This window comes from Paramormyrops kingsleyae, chromosome 11, assembly GCF_048594095.1.
Source record: "Paramormyrops kingsleyae isolate MSU_618 chromosome 11, PKINGS_0.4, whole genome shotgun sequence".
Lineage (NCBI taxonomy): Eukaryota > Metazoa > Chordata > Actinopteri > Osteoglossiformes > Mormyridae > Paramormyrops > Paramormyrops kingsleyae.
In genome coordinates, this window is record NC_132807.1 from 18,805,853 (window position 1) to 18,821,319 (window position 15,467).

The window sequence follows — 15,467 nt, forward strand, 5'->3', positions numbered from 1 at the left end:
ATCATATCACAATCATCCCTGCTTGTTTAGCATTCAATTGACAGATAAAAATAAGAAAATCTCAGGACGGGAAGACTGTCTTTGAAAAAGCAATGTAAATGAGCAGACTTTGAGATTTGTTGTGTAAGTGTGTGATCTGTGCATGTGATGATTTGGAACTGTGTATGTAATTCTTCATTTCAGAAATAAAACCTTTGAATTGAGCAGAAATAGGATATGAAATGAACACAGAGGGAGGGAAAGCTCCAGAAATATCCCGTTTCATTTACTGAGGCTGGCTGAGTGTTCGACAGTGTTGCAATTAATTGCAGTTAATTGGGAGGAACTTGGGAGAGCTTGTGATGTCTGGGTACAGAACGGGCACATTCTCCAGCCTGGGTCCCCCCGCCCTCCACCACCACTGATCTGCACCCCTCCATTTTATGAAACCTTCCACTGATTTTTTTAATCTTCTTATTCAATTTGCATATTCTTCCTCTAATTTTATTCATTTTCCCCTCCCAGGTTTCATTTGAATAATACAAATCTGTTCTATATTTGTCAACTGTGAGATGATATTATATTTATGAATGTTATTGAACGCGTGCCAGTCTTCAGAAGGAGAAGCCAGCAACCTTGCAAGTGAGAGACAAGCTGGAGACCCAGTTTTTGGGTCATTTGAAGCAAATTCCGTACTCCAGCCTGGCTGATAGAAACAAAGGAGGAGGTATATTTAAAAGACAGAGAGTAATTGCTGAGAACACAGCCAGCCGTTTGCCACCTGACAACTGCTCTCCTGCCTGATTATGTGCCTTGATAAAATAACAAAGGAAGTTGATTTCTTGCACATTATACTGTGTCCTGCTGCCCACTCTGAAAAAAAAAACAGTTGAGTGTTTTGTAGCCAAAGTAGATAATTTAGAGAAATGTATAGACACTACAAGTGATTGTCGGTGAATCAAAATACGAAGAACGCAAATACCATACTTATGGTCTTTACAAGACCAGTCTTGCTAAATTGCCTTCCAAGAATGAGCTTGGGGGACAATAAATCATGGAATTGGTCACGTTTGGCGAAGATACAACCGATGTACCATTGATATTTGTGGTGGAGCAAGACCAACATCTGGGGATTTTTACAATCCTCTGTACTACTGTTCTTGAGTATTAGAACTGGTCTTCGACTATGGAAGATGATGTGAAACAGGTACACAAGAACACAAGTATGGTCAAGTATGCATATTCAGATTCACCCTGTATCAACTCTCTTTGTATTTTTATACTGTTGCATATTCCCCATCTCCATCATCAACCTCTAGGCTTTCCTCAGTTACTGTCCCTGGAATGTACAGTAAAATTGGTAACAGCCCAGCCACACCAGTCTATGACATTTTCAACTCTTCTGTGATTAGTATTGGATTGTACTTAAATTATAGATTTACCGTGTGGTCCAGGCAAAAACAAATGTGTGTTGTTTTTTTTTTTTTTAAAAAAAAAAAAAAAGCTTAACTGCACACACCGAGTTGTAAAACCTTGACTGCGCTGGGTGGGACTTGAACCCACAAGTACTTGGCTGGAAACCCTGATACTGTTTTTACGCGCAGTTGTTTTTAAGTTTACTGCCGCCGCCGTAATGAAAAGCGGCGAGGCGGCGATTTGGCGCATCCGAGGAACGGTCCCCCACGCCGGGAAGCGCTTGTCAAACTGGCACCCGGAGCTGATCCGGGCTTGCGGAGCGAGTCTCTCTGCGTGAAATGACGGGGATCGCAGCCGCGCGGCCATATGCGCCCAGCACCCTATTGAACATACCGACACCCGGAAGCGTATCCGGCCAGAAGCGGCTCCTAAGAGGATTTATTTTTGAGCCGGTTTGATAAGGTGGGGAGCGGCGGATGATCTTGTAATTAATGGCAAGGGGCGTACCCTGCAAAAGCAGTAGGTAATGCCCTTGCATAGATTATGGAGAAATCACGCTGTTCGGGTTTTTAAATCCGCTCCGGTGTTACATTAGGTTCAGTCCCTTCGTTAAATCACGTTACACCCCGAGGAGAGCAGTCCGACAAACCCATAGCCAGTGAATAACATTAAATGGCAACACTTGAAATAGAACGTACTGTAAGGTCCACAATTGTATCATTATATATCTTGCAGTGGGGTCTTGTTTTTGTCTCTACTGAGGACTCAGAGTCTACCAGTGATTTTAATAACACGATGTACATACGCCAATCAGTAATTTTTGTTACTTCAGTATATTTGATGGGTTATAATCTGATTTAATTGGCATGCTGAGCAGGTTGTTTTAGTGCCTTGTTGGCTATGGACTGCCAGCGGTATGCTCTAGCCTCCCCCCGTCAGCTTTTACTGGGGAAGTGGTTAGAGAAATGGATGGATGGATGGATATATTAGCATTTAAAAGCAAATCACAATGCTACTTCAACATCATTAAATTGGATTTTAATTAGTCTTAGTTTAATTTTAGATGGACTACCTTAGTTAATGGAGAAATCAAATCTGATGCAACACTGGCCTTTAAACACAGTGATTATTTTTTAATGAGTCCGTCAAGTTGACCAGAGAGGAGCATAAATGTAATACTGTGTAGGGCTGCGGTTTGGGTGAAGGAGGCCGTTCAGAATGCAGTGGAATTCGCCGTGCTGCAGCGGACAGGACAAAAGGCAAGACGGGAAACCAGGACGCTCTTTCACCGCATCCCATTAACTGCACTCATGACAAGCTGTAATCAACAGCATGGTTTGTAAGGAAGGATTTGTAATGGGGTGGTGCGATTGTTATCAGTGTCAGTCAGAAGGTGTAGCAAGGATGCACATAATTCTGTAACAATTTCTCACATCTGGTCTGTGTCCACTTATACAGTCTAGGGCTGCTGTGGGTCTGAAGCCTATCCCAGGAAACAAAGCACACAACAGGGGATACTCTGCCTGGGATGCCAGGCCATTGTTGGATACGTACTCATTACGGGCAGTTTAGAGGCGCTAATGTACTTAACTGTATGTTTTTGGACTGCAGGACTTACCCAGGGCACCCAGAAGATGGACACAAGCACATGGAGAAGGTACAAACCCTACACATGCACTGGGGGGTGGGGATTTCAGCCCCCGACATTGGTGGTATGAGGTGATGCTGTTTAACACTAAGCCACAATGTCATCAATAAATCCTGAAATGCACGTAAAATGTTTTGTGGCCCAGCGGTTTAGGGTGCTGTGCCTGTAATCAGAAGCTTGTTGGTTTGAATCCCGTGGCTGTTTGAGTGGTTTTTGTCTTTGCATGGGCCCATGAGAGGGGTCGTTAACCACCTTTTGCTTCAGAGATTAGCTGCTTTCTCAAAAAGGAATGTTTGTCTCTTTGGATGAAAATGTTGGGTAATGTATAAGTATAGAACGTATGCATGTGATTCATATATAGTGAGTAATATGTGCATTTTTTTCCAGGTTATTGAATGATCGGTCTGCTTGGTATGGTGAAGTCTTACGCTGCTTGCTGTCTGTGCGTGGGCTGGCCGGGGGATGGGGGGGGGGGGGGGGCGCTGTCTCCGTGTGGTTGAGATGGGGGTGCTTTTTCTGTGCGGGCTGACTGGGGAGGGCACTGTCTGTGCACGGCTGAGGTGTGGGCACCATTTCTGCGTGGGCTGGTGGGGGCCATGGTCTATGCGTGGCTGAGGTGCGGGTACCGTTTCTGCGTGGGCTACGGGGGGGGGGGGGCACCCACCCCACCTCACTCTGCTCCACACCTTTCATCCGGCGTGGTTTTGTGTCCGTGTTGTGTGCATGCGCCGTCCCTTTGATCTTCACACCTTCCTTTTGTACGCCGCGGAGGGCTGGGTGCGGAGAGCAGCGTTCGCGGCGTTAATGTGATGCGCACCTCCTCATGGCAGGTGGATTGCGAGGTTTTTCTACCGTTAAAAGGCCTGTTTTTCAATATGGCTGCAGAGATGAAAGATATAATTTATCTCCGATTCTGTCATGGCTTATTTGCATGTCCAAGTGGGCTTTGATGTTTTGTCGGGTGACGTGCCCCCTGCCCCCCCCCCCCGTAGGTGTTTGTGATGTATATTTATGCTCAGAGGAGAGATGTTGTCAGAGATAAATAGGATCCTTGCATGGGTCTGTGTGAATAATCCTATTCACTGATGGGTGTAACAGAAGTAGGTGCGTAGGGGAGGGGGGGGCATGGAGCTTGGCTCCAGACCATGAGTAATTGCTTCGGTAACCACTAGCGCCCCTTGTGGATGGGGCAGTAGGTCACATTCTATGCATGCCATATTAGATTACAGACTTAGGTATGGGGGTGACCCTGATGCCTTAGCTTTCATCATGCATGCTTAACCCCTGGAGTTAGGGTCTGTGCTGTTCGTTGACATGATCCCCATAGTGTCCAGGCCCCCACCCGCGTCTCCCTCCACCCGCCAGTTTCCGACAGACTGCACTGTGCTGGAATCAGCTAAGCCAATGCTCCGAAGGGCTCGTGTGCCATATTGAGGCAAACAGACGGCCGTCGACGTTGCCGTGGTTACTGCTAACAAGCACATCTCGATTAGACTGGGGTGAACCCCGCCGCTCAAGGAAAAAGTGTTCCCGCTTGTTTTGCTGCTTATTTCTTATTACTTCTGCTTATTTTTTCAAGCCCGTCGGCCTCCCTTGTTCAGAGGACTGCTGTCCATTAGGAGCTTCGGGTGGCACTATGGTGTCTACACCTTAATTAGCCTGGTCTGCTTTTTCTCGCTAAATAACCGGGCAGGAGACATGGGAGGGATCGATGCTTGTTACTCAGGTCATGCTGTCTAGCAGTTCCTCCCTCCAAGTCATTAACAGGGAATTTAAGGCTGGTGTTTCCTGGGTGGAGGGGGGGGGTGATCTTAAATCTGCCCACTTCTCACCAGCTCGGCCTTTGGCCCCGAGGAAGAGTCACCAGCTCTCTGACTCACAGAGTGCGCTGTCACGGCCCTGGCCTGTCAGTAGGAGGCGACCAGCAGGCTCCTGGAGGAACACATTACCTAATTGCCATTTAATTAAACGGGCACTCAGGGAGGATCGATCGCGTGCTCTTGAGCTGGCCTGGAGTCTGGAAGAGGTCCCTTATTTCGCTGTGTCATTCAGCGGGTTTTTATCAATTACCGGAATGCTTGCTGGTTGACATGAGGTCAGTGGTGGAACCTGGATCTTTCGGCGGAGTGTCAGTGTGTCATTAGGCCACCTATGCAGATGGTGGTTCTGGCACCAGGCCAGAAGGTTGTGGAATTGAATCAATTAGACTCTGATTACTATGCCCAAGTGACATCATCTAGACTGCTGGTCTCACAGCCTGCCTATGATAAGTATGCCTGTTTAGATACCAGAGAAGGCATCTGTTTGTCTTAATGTCAGGTTTCTATGCTGAGCGGTGAGTGTGTACAGATCTATTTAAATGTATCGTCTGGTAGTTTTGCGAGAAGTTGAGTGTTTTAGTTGGACTGTGTGAAGCAGTGTTTCAGTCCTGTGGTACTCTGGACTCATCTAAAGCTGTGTTTTAATGCTGTGGTCCACCGGATGCCTCCTCAGTACTGTCCACCTCATTGGCTGTAATATCATGTGACTAACGGGCTAAATGAAACACCCATCAGATTTCTGTCACCCTCATCATTATTTTCTTCGCTGACAGCTGGTCTTGCGCTGATTGTGATTATACTCTCTTTCCCTCCGAGCTGTCAATCAAGCGAGCTAGTCAGACTAATGAAGGGGAGCAAATTAAGGCTAACAGGAAGTTCTTCCTGTAGCTGGAAGTGGAGAGTGGCTGTCATACACTGCGGTTCAATGTGCTTTAATGGGAATCCATTGCAGGGCTAGTGGCTTGTTCACCAGGTTAGGATCCGGAAGGTCGCCAGTTCGAATCCCAGGGTCAGCCGAGTAATGTCAACATTGGGCCCCTGAGCAAGGCCCTTAACCCCTAGATGCTCCAGGGACTGGCAGACCCCAAATTGTACATCATTTTGGATAAAAGAGTCTGAAAAATAAATAAAAATGTAGTAATGTTTCAGCTCACCGCTCCACATCCTGCACAAACTTAATATCCTCCTTGACGTGACTCTTGGGGCCGGTAAAATCTCGGCGTGATGGTTTAGCAATCGCCGAGTCGCCTGCAGCTCACACCTCCCCACCTGCGAAGCATGTTGACACACGCCACCCGCCTCCGCCTCTCGGTTGGGGTCGAATCCCACCGCAACAGATGGTTGGGCTGCACCTACCAAGCGAGATCCAGCTTGTCCGGCAGCGGGGGTGGGGGAAGGGGGGGGCCACTATTCACAGATATCCTCCGATTCCTGACCTGTTTCTTTCTTAGAAAATGCCGACACTGCTTCCTCTCGGCTCTCTGCTTCTCACGCGTGCTGTTTCCTTTATTTATTTTGCTGGCAGAAACATATATTCCAAACAAAAATAGCACATAATTTTTTTAGCTTGCATATATTAACTGAAACAGGATGCAGAGAGGTGATAATCTGTGTTCTGAGGTAAACACAAGCATGCAGAATCGGAGGCTGTGCAGCTGGTCCTCCGACGGCATTCGGGTCGGACGGGGCTAAGGCCGTGATGAGGATTGCCATGGTAACCGAGGTCCACGGAGGGATAGCCGTCGAGATGCCGCTCGGCTGGGCTTTCAGACAAGACCTGCTTGCCCTATGTGAAGACAGAGGTGTTTGTTACGGTGTTACTCAGGACATGGTGAAACGGGAGATTGACCTCGATCATGTTGGAAGTGGAGGAGCGGGGCGCAGATAAGGAGACTTCAGTGAGGGAGGGAGCCCTCAGCCAGCAGCCCGGGGAGCACCTGCAGGCTTGCCCATCCGTCTTGAAGAAGCGAGTTACGGTTACCCAAGGAGCCTTTAATCAGAGCGATCTGCGTGGCTTACAGTGTTTTATTGCAGGACACTTTTATTAAATCAAGTCATATTTAAGCCTTGCAGGGAGGGAACAATAGTACAAATTCTCCTAGGACTTACTTCAGGAAACATTTGGGTACACATTTAAGTTCCAGCCACTTCCACTACTATATCGAGTAATGCAATGCATCATCTATGAATGGTATTATTATACAACCCTATGAGTAACAAATCCGGTAGTACAAGGACTATATGTCTTAGCTTGGGCTGCTTGTTCACTATCCAGTATCTAGGAGACTCAATTAGCTGAATCTCCAGCCAAGGAAGACAATCAGAGTCCCTTGCTGTAGGGGCAACAATGTCCCTGTAGAACCATTGTGATTGTTTGGTAACATGGCACTTTATCCGTGCCCTGCTGGGATAGATGGATAGATAGATAAGTAGACAGACAGACAGACTTTATTAATCCTGAAGAAAATTGCAGGTTTACAGTTGCACAACACAAACATTTAGACAGTAATGAACAGTAACAATAAATAATAAATGACAAACATCAACCAAGCAAGGAATGTTCTGGAAAGTATTGCATGGAATTCTGTAGGAGCATCTCAGAGATAAGTAGCGTTGCCCGGTGGGATTTACAGTGAGCTGGGTGTTTGTGTTGTACCACATGAGCTTTTGCTTTGGATATTGGTGGGTTTAACTTTCTCAGAAGCTTCTAGAGCACGTTCTTACCGGGTGTCAAGAGTTTACAGTGAAGTTCGGACCAGTTTCAAGTTCGGTCAGCATTCATGCCTCGCAGTTTCAACTCTGGGCAACAGATATTTAGGGCTGTTTCTGCTTTTGAAGCTGCAAAAACCCATGGAGATAAATAATGACTGAGCGAGATGCACAGAAGAATGAGGAGTGTGCAGCGCTGTCGATGCCCATCTGTCTGCATGCTCAGCTTTTCCTTCATGTCAGAAACTGCTATGTTCAAAGTATCGATCGCTGAATTCCTACCCATGAATGCGGAATGAGGATTACTTTGACAAGAAGCATCAGATTTAAAGATGGCGGGGATGATCGCTTGATTCCTGATCTTATTTGGCATGCTGGTTTTGTAAGATTGAAGTGAAATTCAGGTGGAAGAACTTTTTTTCGCTGCAATAGGAGGTCTGTACCCGTTCATCCTGAGCTCCGCTGCTAACACTGCATGCAAAGCATAACCTCTCCCTTCACAGGTATAATTACCTCCAAGGTATATCGTGGGGCCCTGGAACTGATAGACTCGCTCCCTGGAGCAACAATTTCCCATTCCATTCACATTGTGCTAACTCTCCCGCTAAAACCCTTTTTTAAAATGACATCTGTGGCTGCGGCCCTTTATCGACGCTGCAGGCAGTGTTGCTCCCCCTGGTGACTGTGCTTGAGGCGAGACACAGGAGAACGTCCAGGCCATTAGTATGCATTCTAGGAAACTATAGGTCTCAAATCAAGAACATAGAACTAGCAAAAAAAATCAATTATCCCTTATGCATGTAATCACTGTAGTTCTCAGCATGGTCATGAGAGAGGGCCTCTTTGGGGCTTAATTGAAAAGTCACGAGGCTTAGCAAGGGTCCTTACATAATGAGGCAGGGACCCTTTCTTCTATGCTGTTCCCCACTTTTATGTGGAATTTCCGAGGGAGCTCCCGCTCTGAGTCGGGCTCCGTTCGCTCCTGCCGTAGGTAAACATCTGCAGTAATGCTAATCTCACATCACGTACAAGGTATCAATCCCTTACCTTCCTGGTAATAACAGCCAGGGGGGAATTGGATTACGGTCCACTAGCTGAGCTTCATATTGCTTTGTTTTTGCACTGGTATTCTGCTCTCGTTGTAATATTGTCAATAATATATCGCCTAATATGTTGACATGTAAGGGGTGTTAAGTAAATCCGGCTGTGGCCATGTCCTGAAGAAATTCTCTCATTTGAAATACACTCCTCGTTATGCTGTCTGCAGGAGCTGCCGTGGTCAACGGAGTTATTGAGGTATAGTTGCTAATCAGCCCTACAGGCTCTAATTTCATGTTCCTGTGATGACTAATGGTCATTTGGGAAGAGAGGCTCTGCTTGCTGGATGAGAGACTAGAAGAAAAAAAAGATTAAGAGATGAATCGGAGGCTTCCAGATTGTGAAAGAGAGCGACGGATTGTGTGTGGATCAGAGCACAGGAGCCGTCCCATCACCTCCCGGGTCCGGGAATCACTGATTAATCATTTGTAGCCATTTGTTCCGGTGCAGAAGAGAATGTGTTGTAAAATAATCATTTTTGGTCAAGAATTGAAGCAATTCAGACCTACAGGAAAGTGTGGCTAGCTTCACCTAGCCTCGCATTGGGCGCACCGTAGTGTCGTGTTAGCCTTGTGTTAGCGTCTCATTAGTTGCGTCATGATGGCAGCAGGGAGTAAGCGCGTAACGTTAGCGGTCCTCTGCCCCTGTGACTTGGAGGCTAACATCTCGGTTGGTCTCGGTGAGATGAGGGAGTTTCGGTGTATTATTCATCAGACTCACTCATCGCCCTCTGGATGGGCTTCTCTGCACGCCGCCAGCTTGCCGGTCGCCTCGGGCCTCTTGTTGTTGCCAGAGACATGAGAGGGATGATGAAAAAGAAGCTGAACATGATTTATTTATCCCTTCCTTGTCTCCCGAAGCCCTCATTTAGAGTCTGACTCTGTCGGCCATGTTTGTCTTTTACCTCGTTTACACGCTATTAAATAATGATGATGATGATGATGATGATGATAACGACGAGGATGACGATTATTATTGTTTTTTTGATTCAGATTGATTGATTTATGCTACCTTACAGCTCATACACATGTATCATTTTTGTAAAATAGTATAGTGGTAGTATAGTAGTAGAGGTAGATGCTAAATCTCGTACCTTGTCTTGACCGGGGGCTTAGGGTGTCACATGGGCTTCGGCCGGTACCATCCCTGCACCAAAATGCAACACAGCGAAGTGCCATTTACCAGGCACCTCCACAGAGTGCCACCTTAGCCGGAATCAGAGCCACATTACAGCATATTACATACTTTGTCAGGCGGAAATATTACTGCTGATGCTTATGCTCTTTTTTTAGGACAGATCATGTCAGAATTCAAGAGGAAAAAAGGAAGCCTTCAGTCACCCATGAAAGTTCTGTTATTCACTGAAAACAAATGATGCAAAACGGGTGGTATAGCACATGCCTGACAGACGGCTGCGAGGAGGCATTCGAGGAGCGGCTTGACATTTAACGTTTCCCATGAGGCATCCCGATGAAAGGGTACGAGTTCGGCACGGGGCTTGCGGTAGAGCGCGGTCTTTTCCCAAAGGAGGATGTGCTGAACTTCTGGGGCGATCCTCGTGGCACAGATGTCCTGTTACTTCCTAGCTGGCGGAGATGTGCACAGACGTACTTGCACGTCTGATGCTGCGGGGGGCGCTGGTTTACCGTTTACTCACCCCTGTGTTTCTCACATGCAAACATACACACACATGCTGCCAAAATGCAGGTAACCTCTAGAGTACTGTCTGCCTCACACATATACACACCCACACACGCCTGATGATACATTGATGGGCACATACCCCCAGACACAAACATTCACGTCTGTTTGCCGTCTGTTTGGCGCATTCTGGGTCCGACAGAATCTGGCCTTTTTATGGTATTGTTAAGCTTACGTTAGTCACGGACCATGGACAGACTGTTTTCCGGAGGGAATCAAAACAGAAAAAAACCTTTTAGCTTTAGTGAGAAAAAAGTCAGAAAGTGATGTTGGTTGCTTGCTTAAACACAGGAAGTGTACTGTAGCTCCTGGAATGTTACTACATACTGTAGGAGAGCAAACTGATAACAAGACGCATGGGCATTATCGGGTGTGTATGACTAACCTGCAGAGCCGCACTGATTCTGTACAAGTTAAGCACACCGTGCCGACTCTGATGCGTGCATTCTGGAAATAGCAAGCCGGGACTGAGTAGACAAAGCAGCTTTGGCCTCAGACAACAGAAGTCAGCAGTCACTCAGAAAAAGAGAAATTTCAGGCTCACTCAGACCATGTTATTATTACGATGGAAATCAGATAAAATCCGTAATCTCAGTCACGAAGGCAGACGGCCGATTCAGTTTGAGTTTGAGATTAACTAGGTGTTAAAGAGGCTGTATTAAAGGCAAACATGTTGCTCATCAGAATCCTGCAGCATCTTCATTGTCCTGCTAGATGATTCTCCTGTGCATCCAGAATACTCTCAGGGCAGAAAGGGATTTACTTCACTTGCACAGTGCTGGACTGTAATCTGGGAATCACAGTGTTTTAATCTGAATTTTTATTTCATTTTTCTGTTCTCCTATAATTTTCCAGACCACGGATCTCCCTACAATTTCGGCCAAATCCTTAGATTAAGTAAAAATGTAATAATCCACAGCTGGTCCAGTCTCCTGGGCTGTCCCAAGCTCACTTGGTTTAGGGAAAGGGGATAGAGCTGTGGTTTAATGTCAGATGCATGGGCTGGATTGCCCTGGATGGGCCCTTTAGGGTTGTTGGTTTGTGCTTAAGTGGGTTAGGCCTCTGGGCCCGTTTTCGGAAGGTTGTTGGTTCAAATCCTGTGCTTGGCAGAGTAGACATATCTATGTTGGGCCCTTGAGCAAGGCCTTTATCCCCCTGAAAAATGCTCCTGGAGTGTCGGACAAATGGAAGACCCTGTGTTCAGACCTCAGGCTTCACTTTCACCTCGATATGTGTGTGTTTGTGTCCATGCATGATGGGATATGCTGCGAAACCCATTCCGATGTATTTGTACAAATGGCAAGTAAAGCTTCCTTTTCATGTCTGTATATTATATATAAAAATAAAGCATACCAACAGTGTTCCTCCACCGTCCGCCTTCGGTGAGTTTCTTGAGTTCCTTAGCAACAGGCTCTACTCGGTATCGCGCCGCTGTGGGTGTAGCGCGGTGCTGCCGGATCGCACGGCGGGATCTTCCAGCGCACGCTAATGATGTCAAATGTGCAGCTTCAGCTGTGAACTTTTGCTTTATCGCCTTCCAAATTAGCCCGGTCCCATCAGGCCTTGGCGATAGCTTTGCCGCCGCTGCGTGTGTTTCCTCCCAAAGGATGGCCTTGTTCTTGATGAGCGTCTTTGTAAAAGGTTGCAGGTGCTGTGAAGGTTTCAGCATGTGCCCTGTATGTGCGCTTTTCTGTGTGTGATTTTACATCCATTCAGTTTGTTTGTTTTACTGTCGACCCTCCCATCTCCCCTTACATTACAGATGTGGTAAAAATAAACTCTGTCTATATCATGGACCAGTTGGGACACCCCTGCCTAGTGATGCGGAGGTCGGGTTAAATCGCAGTCCCCCTCCAGGGCCTCCACCTGCCTACAGCTACTGTATCCCGCCCCTTTGATGGAGAACGCTGGAGGAAAGGGGCCCTGCGGCGGGAATCGAAGTGGTTGGCGCTCTATCTGCGAGCTGCACCTGGCCTGCACACACACTGGAGCAAAGTGGCTCTTCCCTGCTGGTGAGTTTGATGGCCTAGAGGTGTGGAAGTGAATGGGTCACCGTGCGTGTGTGTGCATCTTTCTAATTATTACATTGTGGAGTCCAGATTTCCCCACAGTGTGATAAAAATCTATAACTCTTTACCTTATGGGGACATTTTTTCGGTCACCACAAGGATAACCTCAATTTTATAAATATCTGTGTGTGTGTGTGTGTGTGTTATGGCCATGTAACCACATCTCATTTTTAATTCGACCAGCACTGTAAAAAATAAACCACAAACGACACAGTAAACAAACAAACCTGAGACAGCCTCACTGATCATACCATATCGGATGCTTTTAGCATCTGTCAGGGATAATGCATCTTTTACACACTTTATTTTCTCATTCACTTTTCAGTGATTCAAAGAAGATAAGAAAACTGAATCATCTCTGCAAAGGGTTGCCAAGCACAACAAAAAAGTAATAAATGAGCAGCATTTTTATGGGTAGGCAGGCTTGCTTATTTTGTTACCACTACATAAAAATACCCAGGAAACTCTTTGGTGACAGGCTGTAAATACAGAAATGTAACCGTGTTTGAGTCGAAGAAAACGATTCCCATACTAATTCTGGGAAAAGCTTGAAATTTTCTTGGAAACATCGAACCAACACGGCAAGAAACGAGCCGGAGAAATGGTTTATTATCATACAGGATCCGAAATAGGAATATTGTTTGAGTCCATGTCTCACAGCCAATTTCTGATGCTTATAAAGTGCAGTGCATGTGAAATGCATTTGAAAGAGGTTCTGTTTGTCGGTTGGGTTATAGTTCTCTGGGCCTCCATATGAATTCGGATAATTTGAATCTTTTATGCTTCCATTAAATATCCATCAAAGTACTGGAGATTCTGTTGATTTTTTGTAGCAGAAAGATGTGTTCTGAGTTAATGAGCTTATGGTCCACAAGTTTCTACTGCACCGGTTTACTCATAATATCATACGGGCAAAGAAACATTTCATTTACATGTGTGGAGGAGATTCAAACTGGCCAGCGCAGAAGAGCCAGGCAAAATACACAGGCTGTGTCTGTGTTACATTTTATATCCTATCCTTTATCCTGACATCCTTCACGGCAAACTTTCAATTATAGGATGAGAAACTAAAAGGATTTGTTCAAGTGAAACACTTGCCCTGCTTTTGACTTGTGTCATTTTTTCTAAATTAGCATCAGCAGAAATCGAGAGGGAGCTTTCTCTCGGCTCTGGCTGGTGCTGCCCATCGCGGCCCATTGCAGCCCATCGCGGTCATCCGCAGCTTTCGCTGACCCATAAATGTGACTTTTTTCTTTGTCACCACATCCCGAATAGTACTGGCCTGTATGGAACACTCCACAGAGCCTGAATTAAGATAGAGAGAAGCAGTTATTTATCCAAATGATACATTAATTCCCCCATTTATTTGACAAGATATCAAACGCACACTCCTGGCTTTTGGAATTAGAAAGTCATAAAATAATAACAAACACGGAACAGCAAACAGCAAAACAGATCAATCGAAGGATCAGTCCCTGTGAAGGTGTTTAGCTGCAGAAATCTGGGTTTGAACTGAGTAGTGCAGCACTTCAAACTCATGGGCCAATAATTACTGAACAAGAGGATAAGGTGGGGACCTGCAGCTTTGGATTTCATGAACGAGATTCCTCAGCTCTGACTAAATGTCTTTTATATTAATATCCAGTTGAGTAGAAGACATCAAAATAATGTGGACTTAAAAAAAGTAATGGGTTTCTAAATAGGGCGCTTTTCTCAAGATGAAAAGGAATGCGCGATGGACACAAAGGACGGCAAGAATCAACAAAGACCATAGGGAGGCCCTGATGGAACGGGGGATTTAAAGAAGGATGAAAAGATGAAAAGAAGGAGAGAGTGATGAAGATCCTGGGCAGCCTGGGAGATGGATGCTAGGACAGAGATCAATAGATGTTATGGAGAGATGTTGTTGTGTTACACTGTAGATTTGAAGGAGGATGGGAGGCTGACTGGGATTTGGGTGTAAATGGGTGAAAACGTTAGGCCATTCATTTTGCCACAGTTTGAAAAGGTAGAATTCAGGTCTGAAATTCACCTGTTTTTCTTATTAATTGCCTTTTCAAAAACCAATATAATATTACCAAGGATTAGGGAACAAGTCGAAACTTGACGAAAGTCCAACCGTATCCAAGAATTTTACATTATTTCCCCGTTTAAATAACAGGAATAAATCAAATACTTAAAGAAATGAAAAGCTCCATTTTAAATATACATACACAGTCTCTCCACTCCATTTCTTATTGGGAAAGGATATTACAGTAAATATGCAACTGCACTTATTATAAGTGTGTAGGTGATCTCTCTGTACCATGTTCTGTTCAATCATGTGATTAAGGTGATTAAAATGAAATGCCCTGGTAGCACTTCTGTAAGTTAAAGGCACACTTACACACACACGCATGCACACAGCGAGGCAGAAGGCAGAAGGCTGAAGGCTGCGTTCACAGCTGGTGAATAGTTTATGTTTTTCGCCCACTCGAGTGCGGGTGGAATAAAAATACCTCCCATAACAGCCACGGAAAACCAGGTGGGACTGGCGCTTGGCTCCGGTAAACTCGGCCGCTTGGATCCCTCCGAGACAGAGCAGGCTTTAGCAGCGACGCACCATAGATGCTGTCTTTCCTGTATCGAAGTGTGCAAAACAAACAGACACATGTAGCCAAACTGGGGCAACTGACATGTTAATGGGGCTGGGAATAGCCGGTCACTGTATGGCAGCTGGTTTATAGAAGAATGCAGTTCTGGGTCTCTGACGCATTATAAGAGTGTTTCCTAATCCGGTCCTGGGGGACCCACAGACGGTTCACGTTTCTGAGAGCTGGGAGGGAGCAAAAATGTGGACTGACTATGGGTCCCCGAGGACCGGACTGGGAAATGCTGCATTATATTGCTACTGTGTGGCCTGGCCCCTGGTGGGGACACACTTTGGGAAGGTGCTGTTGTAGGTTGTGGTCAGGGGGTGGGTTTGGGGGGGGGGGTGTCGTGATGGTCTTGCTGGGGCTCCTAAGAAGTGCTGCCTCTCGAAATGTC

The 15,467-nt window shown here is 46.0% G+C and overlaps 1 long non-coding RNA gene across 2 annotated transcripts; it reads left to right on the forward strand.

Moving 5' to 3' along the window:
- Positions 1–1,754: 1,754 nt before the first annotated feature.
- Positions 1,755–13,193, forward strand: LOC140593393 (uncharacterized). 2 transcript variants are annotated; one of them, XR_011993693.1, is made up of 5 exons: positions 1,755–1,857; positions 2,582–2,654; positions 3,007–3,052; positions 12,134–12,383; positions 12,766–13,193. It is a non-coding gene; the product is annotated as an uncharacterized lncRNA (long non-coding RNA). The 2 variants fall into 2 exon arrangements; XR_011993692.1 differs by lacking the exon at positions 2,582–2,654.
- The last annotated feature ends 2,274 nt before the right edge of the window (positions 13,194–15,467 follow it).